Genomic DNA, 13,843 nt, shown 5'->3' on the forward strand with positions numbered 1-13,843 from the left:
CCTCCCCAAAGAACTCGATTCAGCTCAGTTTGTTTTCATGCGAAGGGGGCCGCAGGGCTGGACTTGTTACAGCCCAAGCGCTGTGGCCGTCCGCCAAAGCAACAGGACGCGTAGCCGGTTCTGTGGGGGGTTGTGTGGCGGTGCACATCCTCATGGCGAACCGGCCCCGCTTGTATCGCCACGTGGTGGGGCAGCCATGGGGAAATGGCGTCATCAGAGGTTTCTCTCTGACTCCAGCATCCCTTCCAGCGCCCACCCTGGGCAGCGATTATGATGTCACAATGCACCAAGTGACTGAGCTCATGCTGCCCTTAAAGGGGCGTGCTGAATTTGGATAAAAACAGTCGTTAACGACCCTTAACGTGGTGGCTGTGTTTCTTCCACTGCTCTCACCGCCACAAGATCATAATTTAGTTATAAGGTACTGTTTTTAAAATTAATCTATTTTTTTCTTTTTTTCTGCTCTTCCTTCTTGCTTTCTTGGGGGTTTTCTGTGTGGGAGGGAGTGGGTGGGGGAGGGGGGAAGGAAGAGAGGAAAAAATGATTAAATGGCCTATTCCTGATGTTCTTATGCTGGTCAGATGAAGAACTGATAAAGGAAAATGAAAGGTCCTTGTCAAAGTAATTACTTAGAACAGTAGGCTCTGTTTGTTTACACCATGGTGTAAAAGGAGGGTGGTTTGCAAATGGTACTGTTCTCATGTACATTCCACTCGTCCTCTTTTAGTAATAGGGTACAGTAATAATCTGTTTAGGTGGAGCTGCGGAAGGAGGCTTGGGAGTTTCTGTTTCGTTGTTTAGTCAGGTGAATTCAAATCACAATTGGCCTGGTTTAAAATTAAGGAAATATTTGGAAGATTTTGATCTCAGTTTTGAATGCAGTCAGTGATCGAGTCTCCAGCATAAAAATATCCAAAGATTTACCGTTCTTTGTATGAAGAAGTCTCCTTATTTTAGTCCTAAGTGTCCTACTCATTATTCTGAGAGTGTGATTCTGGAACACTAATGCTCTCTTTGCCTCCCCATCAAGGCATCAAAGAACATTATATGACTCATAAGGTTACCTCTCATTCTTCTAAACTCTGCAGAATCGAGCAGACTCACTATCATTTGTAAATGACTTCCAAGGAACCTGTCTGGTAAGTGTTATGCTACTTCTTAATTTGATAAGGAGAACAAAACTGGATACAATACCTCAGGCAGGGTTTCACTAAGTACCAATATAATTATCTCAAGACACTCCTACTCATGTATTCATATCTTATTGCAATAAAAGCCAAATATCACGTCAACACATCTCTATTCAAAAACCATCTTGAAACAAATAGAGGGCAGACATTGGCACCGTTTAAACAAATTGCTGCATCCAGAGACCCAAGCTCAATACTGATCTCGGGTGCTGACTGTGTGGAGTTTACCTGTGCTCACGCAGGTACACGCAGGTTTCATGCAGGTGTACTGTTCATGCCACGTTCCAACAATGTGTGGGTTGGTAAGTAAAATGCCTAGCGTGTGTTGGTGAGTGGTAGAATCTGGGGCGGGGGTTGGAGTTGATGGGAACATGTGGATATGAAATGGAATTGTTGTACATATGGCTAATTGGGAGGTTAATAGTGGTCAGGGGCTCAGTTGGGGAAAGGGCCAGTTTCCATTTTGTATGATTCAATAATTCTATAAATGTTGCTACATGGACAAAGGCTTTTCACAGATGAAATTATTGGATCAGTTGGGCCAGTGTACAAACATGTTGATTTTGTTTTTCCACGGCCAGTTTGCTGTTTCAACAGCTGCACGTTTTGTATCACAATCATGTAGCAGTGTAACAATTATGCACATTCAGGTAGGTTATTGCATAGATAAATTCTTTGCTATAGCATCATGGCAATACTATTTCACACACATGCCAAAATATCCTGTTTCGTTTGTGCATGCTTTTAAAAATTTGCTGTATTTGGTTAAATTATTTAGTTGGTGTGATACGGAGGATTACACGAGTCACGAGACCCGACCAACAGGTACCTACTCACCTGCCAATCAAGGTTAGTACATACCTCACTATTGACCTTTAATCACCTAACCCACACCTGGGCTGGACTCTCCAGCCCATCATGTATGAACCATATGCCTCTTTTTCTCCAGAACAAACCCCAGGTTGCGAACCATGGGTAATGCTGAAGAATCATTGGTAAAGTATGTGCTGACAAAGGATTGGGAGCTGTAGTGTGGTACATATAGAAATCACTATAATTGTAAGCCTAGTTTAGTTAATAACTATGCAGTGTACCCAGAGGCGGCAGGTACTGTGTGGTATTCCTTGACTGTAAAGCTATCTCTCCATGGGTGGTTGTGAGTTTTGGGTAGCTGTTGTGTCAGAGCATGAGAGAGCCTATTATCTCTGTTGCAACTTCCCAATGCATATGAATAAAGATCACTGTTATAATCAGTGATCAGACTCACCGACACTTTGGATCCGACAAACTTGATTTCCCCCATAGCAGAATGAGAATCAGAATTTATTGTCATGAACAAGTCAAGAAATTCAGCACATAACAGCTGTCTATGATCATATTGTTGTTAGAGAGCAAACACTGCCAAATTTTCCACATAATTGCAACAAATAGCACACTTTTCACTGACACTGCTTTGTCAGTCTATGTAAAGTTTTCTTTCATGCAGTTTGGTCTATCCAAATGTGAATCAAGCAATAGAAGCAATGACAAAGGTGAAAGACAATGTATTATGAGCTCCTGTTTTAGTAAAATGGGACGAAAGGATTGTATAGACAGGAGGTCACAGTTAACATTCCACACAAGCACCATTACAACGCAAGTCACAACCTAGTGACAATTCGATACATTGGAAGAAATGAGGGAAGGTTTGTCACAGTCTGTTCCAGATTCGATACATTTGCAAAGACATTGTGATTTTCCAAGGGAGAACCATTCTGACTACTGAAAACAGCTTTTTGTAGCAGCTCGTAGCCAGCCATTTTGTGGAATTCAGAGCAGAGCATGCTCTGAGCCTTTTCAGTGGATTGACCTGTGCCAGGAAGGTCTTTTGGGAAGCAAAGTGCTTCATTTTGATTCTGACAGAGAAGGTGTGGTGATATGTGTGGTGGTACACCACTGGCCACAACCTCTGTACCTGCAGGAGTGTAAGGGGAAAGGACAACACCTGGTCAGCTGTCAATCAGTCGGCCTGAATGGATCAAGCCCCACCCGGTCAGGTGTCAATCACTCTCCGGGATTATAAGCCTCCACCGGCCTCCTGAGGCATCACACAGAGTTGCTGCAGCTACAGCTAGCCTGGCTCTGTGGAAGTCTTTGTGGATTAAAACCTGTTGTACAGTCTTTACCTTGTGTGTGTCTGATTCTGTCTAACAGTGCACCACAGTTTAATCCACAAAATTTTCCTACGGCTGCCATGGAAAAACTCCTGAGCACAGGGAGCCTCAAGATTGAGCCATGCCACCCAGAAGCCCAGACACGCTTTGAGATCGGGCAGCACGCAGTTGAAGAAATCATCGAGGCATACAAGGGTGACATCCTGGACTCCAATCGGAAGAAGTTGGTCCTACCCTGGTCAAAGCTGGGTCCCCGCGCCTTCCAGGTAACCAAAGGCTGCTCCACGTACAAGAGCGCAATGGACACTCTTGAGAACTTGTACAAGCCCCCCATGAATTTGGTCTAGGCAAGTTACCTCCTCAACACCCGAGCCCAGTGTGATAGTACAGATCTATCACCAATGTATATAGTGTATATAGTTACAGTATCTAGACTGTGCTTACCGCGATTGGCTGAGAGCTTAGCCACGCCTACTGTCTGGGCCTCAAAGGGTTGTGTTCCTAGCCAGGTTGGATCATTCCGGACTGGTCGGCCACCTCTGAAGAGCTCCTGTCTTTTGCTAATAAAAGCGTTGGTTTGGATTAACAAGTCTTTGATTCTTTCGACGAGCTCTACACCAAGCAACCCGGGGAGACGGCTGAGTCTTACCTGGGACACTTACGAGAGTTGGCCCGACCGTATCTGGCTGAACCTGGGGTAGGTGTAGAGGAGGAGGTCAAGAGGCTGATCTGGGACGCCTTCGTCCGAGGGCTGTGCTCGAGGGCCATCCGGCAGAAGCAGCTGGAAGACAACATCTATGTCCTAACCAGGACTGTGGAAGTGGTCCAAACCCTGTCAGCAGCAGCCCCGCATGTCGAAGCCTTCGATTGCAGGTTCCCCCAGGCTCCCTCATGGCCCTCTCACACTGCAGCTGCAGCCCCAGGCCGAGCTGGGGAGAAGAAGGTTGCTGTGGCAGGCGCCTGGCGCTACTGTGGGACCTGGTGTGGGTCAGATCGACAATCGTGCCAAAACTGCCCAGCAAGGAACCAGTATTGTTCCTGATGCGGCAAGAAAGGCCACTTTGCAAAAGTGTGCCTCTCTGAACCTGCCGGCAGCTCAGCGGCCCTCTATGACCTCCCTACCTCCCCCACGGACCCCCTAACGTGCGTGTGCCGGGCGGCGCCATTGTCCCTGGGCCGACTTCTCCCTTCCCTGACTTCAACCGCCCAACATCTGGCCCCACCAGCGACTGTCACAGTGTGTGCCACGAGCATCTGCACCAGCCCCCGCCCTCACCAGCGCCACTCACTGAGAACTACAGTGACATCACTTCCGGCCCATGGTGTGGCAGCGGTCTAAGAAAACAAGAATAAACCCATACAATTGATTATGTCACTGAGATATGAAGGGGAAGAAGATTAAAAACATAACTGAAAAAAAAATGGCTGGAGCAACAGCAGTTCCCCCAGTGATGGACTGGGAGGCTGAAGACATTGTGGAATTGTTTAAAAGGTTTCAGCAGAAGTGCAATTTAGCATTCAAAAGCTATTTTAAAAATGTAACAGCAGAGGAGAAGGTCAGTTATATACTGCTCTGGACAGAGGAGCGAGGCCTTGACTTATTTATTAACTGGGAGCTTACAGAGGTGGAGAAAAATGATGCAGAGCAGATATTAGCGAAATTTTCTTCTCACATTGAACCCAAGTCTAATCATAAAATTAAACACTATGAATTTCAAGACTTAATGCAAGAGACTGGTGAAACTGTTGACAACTTCCTCACTAGACTAAAAATTGTTGCTGCATAATGCAGATTTAAGGATATAGAGGAAAGATTAGTTGATCAACTAATATGGGGGAGTGCCCATCCCGAAATTAAAAGTCTCTTTTAGGGAAGGATAGCTTGAAGCTGGCTGAAGCTAAAGACACAGCCAGAGCCTTCGAAACCACAAGGATGCAAATGAAATCCCTATCTATGCAGACCCACCCACAGCAAAAAGAAGGAAGGGTTGATGTTATAAAGAACACAATCGGAAAAGTGCAAACCCCCAAGACCTGCAGGAAGTGCAGCAGACAACACTCCTTTGATGACCAAAACAAATGGCCCGCATATGCTTCTGAATGTAGAGCCTGTAGTAAAGCAAATCACTGGGCAAAATGTGCAAGTATGGTATGAAGAAAACAGTAATACCAGTAAAGAAAGAAGACAAGAAGATCCACCACACCATATAAAAGGAAACAACAATGAGGACTCCGACACTCAGATACTTGACATAGAATCCATACACCTTCACGAGATGTCGGTTGAGATGAAAGAAGGAAGCGAGTTGCACTCAAGGTGTCCAGAGGACAATCGAGAACAAGCCTACAATATTTAACCTAAAGGTGAAGCTGGATACTGGATCACAAAACAACATCCTCCCACTCAGACCCTACTGCCAGACGTTCCCAGAGAACATAATAAAACATTTGCATTGAAAACAGCAAATGTCACATTAACAGCCTATGGTGGACCCATGATCAAACAGCTAGGGAGAGCCAAGATCAATGGTTGCCATAAGGGAAAGAACATTCTCTGTACATTCTGTGGTAGACGCAGATGGACCAGCAATTCTAGGTCTGGATAGCTGCCGGGAGTTGCAATTGATATGTCAATTATGAGATCCAGATGAAGAAGATATCCAAAAGGATCAGAGACATTCCATTGGAGAACTGGTCTCCAGTCACAAACAAAGCTGAGCTCATGAACATGCACCCAGAATGCTTTAATGATTCAATTGGATGCTTTGGAGACTTTGACTATCACATCGCCATAGATCAAAACTGCAAACCAGTTGTCCATGTTCCAAGGAAAGTACCACTGGAGTTTAAGAAGAAGCTGGAGCAAGAACTAAAGGACATGGAAAGGATGCAAGTCAGATCCAACGTGACCAAGGGTAAATTCCATAATAGTCAAAGAAAAACCAAATGGTCACTTGAGAATATGTCTGGATCCTAAAGATATAAATCAACCAATAAAAAGGGGTCACAACTCAACACCAACAGTAGAAGACATCACAGTGGAACTAACAGGATCAAAAATCTTTAGCAAGCTAGATGTTAAGAATGGATACTGAAATATGAAACTAGATGAGGAATCAATACTATTAACAATGTTCAATACTCCATTTGGTTGTTACAAGTTCCTGCGACTACCTTTCAGCCTAAAGGTGAGTCAGGACATGTTCCAACAGAAGATCAATGGACCTACAGAGGGTGTAAAGATGCTGTTGGCATCACAGATGACATCCAGGTTTTTTGTAGAGATGGAAAAGCTCATGATCTTCATCTACATGAGGTCGTAGAGAGAACAATTAACAATGTAACACTTAACTCTAACTTAATAAAAATTGTTTTGAAGATACCAATGTCTTGGTGAATTTCTTTTGCTGCTGGTCTAGGTCATAACAGTTTGGTCTGAACTCCTCCTCTTCCTCCTCCCATTCTTCAGTCTTGATTCAGATACGTTCCTGGTTTTTGCTTATACCTTGAAGGAGGACTCGGGCTTGAAACGTTAGTAATATATCTTTACTTCCTATAGACACTGTGAGACCGGCTGAGTTTCTCCAGCATTTCTGTGTTTTTACTACAATCACAACATATGCAGACTTTTATGTTTCACACATGAATTTCTTGAGTGTGTTTAGAGTAATTTTCTGCAACAAAATGTCCCAAGTCAACAAGTCTAAACCTTCTGAGCTTCAGATTGGAGTCAGGAACAAGATCCTGTGTTATTGGTGACTGCTGTGTCCAAAAAACTGGAAGCATCTGTGGAAGTCAGCCCATGCTACAAGAAAAGAGCAAAACCACTTAAACTTACAGTAGCATGTTTATTCAGCGTCAGTTACACCAGTGAAAGTGAGGAAGTACAAGAGAGTTCAGCAACTCTTGCTCTGTACTGAACTCTCACTCAATTTACATGGGTTTCACACATGATTTATATAGTAATCTGTGACCATTGTCTACGTGCGTGTAGCATGATCAATGACCACTTGCAGACATGAAGCAAGTAATCAAGGGCTTTATTGATCAGAAGACCCAGGCATGACTCTACATGCTGCTGGCTCACATCCAAGACAGGTATGAGGGAGGAGATTAGGACTCTTGGCCTTTATTAGGGGATTTTATGGGAAGGGCTACAGGTACCCAGCTCAGTGAGGAAAAACCCCGGACATGCCCTCAGTACCGTGTTCCACCGCAGTGCGACTGAGCTTTTTGGCTCAAGATGCTTAGTGATTGGCACAAATTATTGATTAATTGGCAGATAATATTTTCACTTCAGTCAGCTTTTTATTAACTAGGTTTTTCTGAGAAATCCCATGTCCTTGTTACAAGTGAAATATTGCCAATTGCAGTCTAGTCTGAAAGACTTTATTGTTTTAAGCTGAATACATTTATGATGTTAATTTTCTGCAGCTAATATTCTTTCCTTATCAACAGAAAAGCTTGCAGTCTTTGAGTTATGTGACAGCACATAGCTTCTTTGTTCTACTTCTAAGGCAACTTTTGCATTCTTTGTTGGCCAATTTTTCCCAGAATCCTTTACAATGCCACAAAATAATGTTGGATTGCCCACAAACTTTAACACAGCTCCACACTCTAAGTGAAATGCTGCTCGAGCTCTGAATTCAACCCATTTACAGCAGAGGTAAATTCAGGGTCCAAATGTCAACATGCATTTCAATAAGTTTTAAAACTGAACTTAAAGCATTCCAGATGCACAGAATTATAAGCTTTGTCCCTTTAAGTTCTCCATTTGATGTCGCAGTTCCTTTTTAAAAATAAGACAAGTAATGATTACTTTCATAATTGCTCACTGCAGATAGCTGCAATATATTCTTGCCTGTTAACACAGGAGAAGGGAGACTAGAGGTATGATGCTTTAAGATAACAATGAGTCTCCATATGTTAGAATAGAACTGAAAATCATTGAGCTCATAGATACCTTGGTGAATTGAAATATTTCACTTGAATTTAGAACGCTTTCCCAAGTCAAAACAAAAACTACTTCCAAGTTGATATTTAGTCACTAGTTTCCTTTCCATGATCTGGAACAGCTGGGAACAACAAAATAAGATTTATTTTAAACCAATCCCAGAGATTTTTAGTAGAACATCTGTCCTGCTCCCCTGACCTGGAACATCTGGCAATTAAGTATCATCCATTCTATTTGTAGAGGGAGGTCACCACCATCATCCTAGTCACAGTATTAATTCCACCCCAGGCTAACATCAGGCTAGCACTGCAGGACTACAGCAGCAGAGGTGAAGATGGTGAAAGTATGGTTGAGGGAGGCAGAATAGCACCTCCAGAACTGCTTTGAGTTGGTGGACTGGACCATATTCAAGGATTCATTTGCAAACTTAAACGAATATGACATGGCTGTCACCGACCATAAAAACCTGTGCAAATGAGTGTACCCAAGCATATATACTGGAGTACCCAAAACAAGCCATGGATGAATCAAAAGATTCACAACCTATTGAAGGAAACAGCATTTAAGGCCATTGATCCAGATCTATACAGGTAGGACATGCAGAAGGGCATCACAGCAGGAAAGAGCCAATTCTGAGGGAAGCTAGTAGAGCCAGATCCTTGCCAGTTATGTCAGGAATTGCAGGCCATTACATCTGACAAGTGCCATAAACGGCTGTGATGCTTCATTAACCGATGAGCCTTTTATGCTCGCTTTGAGAAGGAGAATTCAATGGTACCCATGAGAATCTGTGTAAAAGCTGACGATTTGGTGATATCTGTCTCTGAGGATAATGTCAGAGCATCCTTCAAGTAGGTGAACCCTCACAAGGTGTCAGGCCCTGATGTGACCTGGCAGAGTACTGAAAATCTGTGCCAACCAACTAATTGGAATTCACAGACATTTTGAATGTCTCATTGAAGAAGTTGGAGGTTCCCATGCTTAGAACATAGAACAATAGAGCACAGTAAAGGCCCTTCAGCCCTCAATATTGTGCCAATCCATACATTCCTTTCAAAAAAATGTTCTAAACCCTCCCTTCCCCATAACCCTCTATTTTCTTTTCATTCACGTCCCTATCTGAGTCTCTAAATGCCCCTAATGTTTCAGCTTACACCACTCATCCCCAGCAAGGTATTCTGCTCACCCACAACTTTACCCCAATATCTCCCCTAAACTTCCCTCCCTTCACTTTGTGGACATGCCCTTTGGTGTTTGCTGATCCTGCCCTGGGAAGCAGCTGCTGGCTGTCCACCTATCTATGCCACTCATAACCTTGTAGACCTTTATGAAGTCTCCTGTCATCCTACGATCTAAAGTGAAATGTTCCAGCTCTGCTCACCTTTCCTCAAGTCTTGTTTCCTGGTAAATCTCCTCTCCATAGCTTCCACATCCTTCCTTTAATGAGGTAATTGGAACCATCCCCAATATTCTAAGTGTGGTCTTACCAAAGATTTGTAGAGTTGTAACATGAGCTCTCAACTCTTGAATTCAGTCCCCACCCCCCACCCCCCCACCCCCCCACCCCCCCACCCACCACATACAGGAGCCTCAATCTTGTCCACAGAACCTCCTATTCACTTTCCTATCCAACAAATCCCCAATCACCATCACGCTCCTCTTTTTCATGACAGAGATATGTCCACCTCAACTTGTCCCTGGTAGGTCATTTCCCTCCCCCCCCCCATAGAATCTAAAACAGTATGCTTGTTGAGGGAACAGCCATAGGGGTACTCTGCACTGTCTGCCTCTTCCCCTTCCCTCTCCTGTCATCCAGTTACCTGACTTTTAAGGGTGACTGCTTCTCCAAAGCAGCTGTCTATTACTGCCTCTGCCTCCCTTAAGATCCATAGTTCATCCAACTCCAGCTCCAGCTCCCTAACTCAGTTTGTCAGGAGCTACAGCTGGATGCACCTTTTGCAGGTATAGTCATCAGTAACAAACTTGCTGTCTCTAACTTCCCACATCCTACAACCAGAGCACTGGACTACCATAACTACTGCCTCCATTACCCACTCCAAAGTTAATTAAATTTATTAAAGTAACTTAACAGCTTAACCTCTGTGGGAGTAAGCTCTTCCTCAGCCCTTGCTCACCAAAGCCTCAGAGCTCCAGTCCTTCACTGGCCACTCCTCTTTAGCTATCCCTCTCTTTTATTTGTCCCTGCCCATTATCTCAATTAGTCCCTTCCACAAATCACCATTCTGTTTAACCCTTTAGTTGCTCTTCCTCTGACTCACCTTTCTCTGGTGGTCTCTCCTCTCCCCTCAATGTTCCCGCAATTCAAATGGCACTAGGCCCTGCTTCTTACCCTTTTTAAACTCTAACTCTGACTTATCCCCCCCTCTCTCTCTCTCTCTCTCTCTCTCTCGCTCTCTCTCTCTCTCTCTCTCTCTCTCTCTCTCTCTCTCTCTCTCTCTCTCTCTCTCTCTCATCTGTCTCTCCTCAACACTTCCATGATTCAAAAGAGCATTTATCATTTTGGTGCCCAAGAAAAGCAGAGTGATCTGCCTCAACAAACTATTGTCCAGTAGCACTTGCATCTACTGTGATGAAATGCTTTGAGAGGTTGTTCATGGCCAGAATTAACTCATACCAAGCAAAGATCTGGATCCAATGCAATTTGCCTACCGACACAATCGCTCCACAGCAGATGCAATCTCGCTGGCTCTCCATACAGCTGTGGATCACCTAGACAACAACAACAACACGTACATCAGGCTTCTCTTCATTGACTACAGCTCAATTTTCAACACCATCATACACTCCGCGCTGGTCAACAAGCTCTAAACCCTGGGCCTCTGCAGTTCCCTCCCCCAACCCCCGCAATTGGATCCTTGACTTCCTCATCAGAAGGCTACAGTCAGTACAAATTGGAAACAAAGTCTCCTCTTCATTGACATTCAGCACAGGCGCACCTCAAGGATGTATGCTTAGCCCAGTGCCGTACTCACTCGACGGTGTGGGCAGGGACAATTCAAATGCCATTCACAAATTTGCTTATGACACCACGGTCATTGGCAAAATCACAGATGGCAATGAGGAAGTGTACATGTTAGAGAGATCAGCTCGTTGAGTGGTATCATAGCAACAACCTTGCACTCAATGTTAGCAAAACCAAGGAGATGATTATGGACTTCAGGAGAGGGAAATCAGGAGAACATGACCCAGTCCTCATTGAGGGGTCAGCAATGGAAAGGGTTAAGAACTTAAAGTTCCTGGTTGTCAACATCTCTGGAGATCCTTCCTGGGGCCTCCATGTCAATACAATTACGTAGAAGGTTCACCAGTGGATATACTTTGTGAGGAGTTTGAGGAGATTTGTTATATCAGCAAAGACTCTTGTAAATTTCTACATGGAGAACATTCTAGCTGGTTGTATCACTGTCTGGTATGGAGGTGTCAATGCACAGGACAGGAAAAAAGATTACAGAGAGTTGTGAACTCAGCAAGCACCATCACAGGCATAAGTCTTCACTTCATCGAGGACATCTACAAGAGGTGGTGTCTTAAGAAATCAGCCTCTATCCTCAAGGACCCTCACCACTCAGGGCATTCCCTCTGCTAACATTGGGAAGGAGGTAAAAGAGCCTGAAGACAAGCACCCAGTGGTACAAGGACAGTGTCTTTCCCTCTGCCATCAGATTCCTGAATAATCAATGAACCATAGACACTACGTCACTTTCTATTATTTTTTACACTAATTTAATTATTATTAAAATGTAATTTATAGCAAAGTTTGCACTGTAATTCTGCTGTAATACAACACAATTTGTAACATGTTCATATCAATTAATTCTGATTTGAATTTTGATTCTGAACTGGGTGGCACGGTTGGCATAGCAGTTAGCGCAATGCTGTTACAGCGCCAGCAATTGGGAATAGGGTTCGAATCCCACGCAATCTGTAAGGAGTTGGTACGTCCTCCCCGTATCTGCACAGGTTTTTCCCGGGGGCTCTAGTTTCCTACCCCTTTCATGAGCCGAAAGGGCCTGTTACCGTGTTGTATGTCTAAATTTAAAATTCAGCCTGCCTTTCCAAGTGTAATTATTGGATTTTTTTTTAGCCACATCATGTGGGCATGGGGAAGGACCAAGCTATGATTACACGTTGTCCTGTGTGGTAGATCCAATGAAAGGACAGCTGTGCAATCAGAACAGTTAATCCCTGATTATTTTGTCAAATGATTCTCATTTCCATTTTCTGACAAAATGTTTTTCTTATTCGTGCATGTGGGCATTTGGACTCAGCTTAAAAGTAGAGGAGGTCTTTAACCATCTGGTTGTAATGTAGTTCTGACACAGATTTGCTCAAATATTTAAAATTCAAACTTAGCCCAACTTTTTTTTATGTATTTGACCCAAGTCTAACTGAAGGCATATAAGCAGGTCCTATGAGGGCATATAATCAAGTCTTGTGAGGTTGTACAGGGTATATAATCAGGTCTTGTAAGGCTATATAGGGCACATAATTGGGTCCAGTGAGGGTATACAGGACATATAATCAGGCCCCTGAGGGTATACAGGGCAGATAATTGGGTCCTGTGAGGGTATATACGGCATATAATCAGGTCTTGTGAGGGTATACAGGGCATATAATTGGGTCCTGTGAGGGTATACAGGGCATATAATCAGATCCTGTAAAGATATTCTGGGAATATAATTGGGTCCTGTAAGGTTATACAGGGCATATAATCAGGTCCTGTGAGGGTATACAGGGCATATAATCGGGTCCTGTGAGGGTATACAGGGCATATAATCGGGTCCTGTGAGGGTATACAGGGCATATAATCAGATCCTGTAAAGATATTCTGGGAATATAATTGGGTCCTGTAAGGTTATACAGGGCATATAATCAGGTCCTGCAAGGGTTTACAGGGCATATAATCAAGGATATACAGGACATATAATCAGATCCCATATGGATAAAGAGGCTATAGGTTTATAAAGCTCCAGGTGAAATAAGAACATTCTCAAAGCCTTCTCAAAAAGTACAATATCTCCACGGAATCCCTGGTCCACGACTGCTCAAAATGGAGACAGAGCATACAAGATAACACTGAGAACCTTGGCTTCATTCAACAGGAACACACAGAACTCAGTATAAAGAAGCAGACCTCAAAAACTTCCCACCCATCATTCACCTCCTCTCCCACACTCTGAGAGCCTGTAAATAATCCTGCACAATTTCCCAGCTTTGTAGAATGTCTTCTCTCACAGTTCCTATTATTAGTAGAATTCTGCTCTTAAATGTTTTACAATCACTGCCATCAGCAGGAGTAGACAAAACCAGAAGGCTTCAGTAAAAATTTGGAAGATGTACAAAAGAGTTTTCAAGATCTCTCTTATGTCTACTTCAAAGAAAATGCACGGCAATATTCCTTGCTTAAAATGCTTTACTGGTGATAATTGTATCATGTTTACATAAAATTTATAACAGAAGCTTCCACTGAATGTCAGAGAGTCAAAATCTTTGGCCAATACAGTGAGCTGAATTTGGATTGTGCA

At 43.6% G+C, this 13,843-nt stretch overlaps 1 protein-coding gene across 9 annotated transcripts in view; it reads left to right on the plus strand.

Annotated features, from left to right (window-relative positions):
* Window positions 1-313: 313 nt before the first annotated feature.
* Window positions 314-13,843, plus strand: part of LOC138755133 (arf-GAP with SH3 domain, ANK repeat and PH domain-containing protein 1-like) — a 479,430-nt gene continuing 465,900 nt past the window's right edge. For 7 of the 9 annotated variants that reach the window (XM_069920497.1, XM_069920511.1, XM_069920510.1 and 4 more), the window contains exons 1-3: window positions 315-421; window positions 1,031-1,139; window positions 1,969-2,039. The gene's annotated coding sequence lies outside the window, so the exon portion shown is untranslated. Of the gene's footprint in view, window positions 422-1,030; window positions 1,140-1,968; window positions 2,040-13,843 lie in introns of all 9 variants that reach the window. The other 2 variants (XM_069920508.1, XM_069920499.1) reach the window with 2 other exon arrangements.

The sequence above is a fragment of the Narcine bancroftii genome, chromosome 2 (assembly GCF_036971445.1).
Source record: "Narcine bancroftii isolate sNarBan1 chromosome 2, sNarBan1.hap1, whole genome shotgun sequence".
NCBI lineage: Eukaryota > Metazoa > Chordata > Chondrichthyes > Torpediniformes > Narcinidae > Narcine > Narcine bancroftii.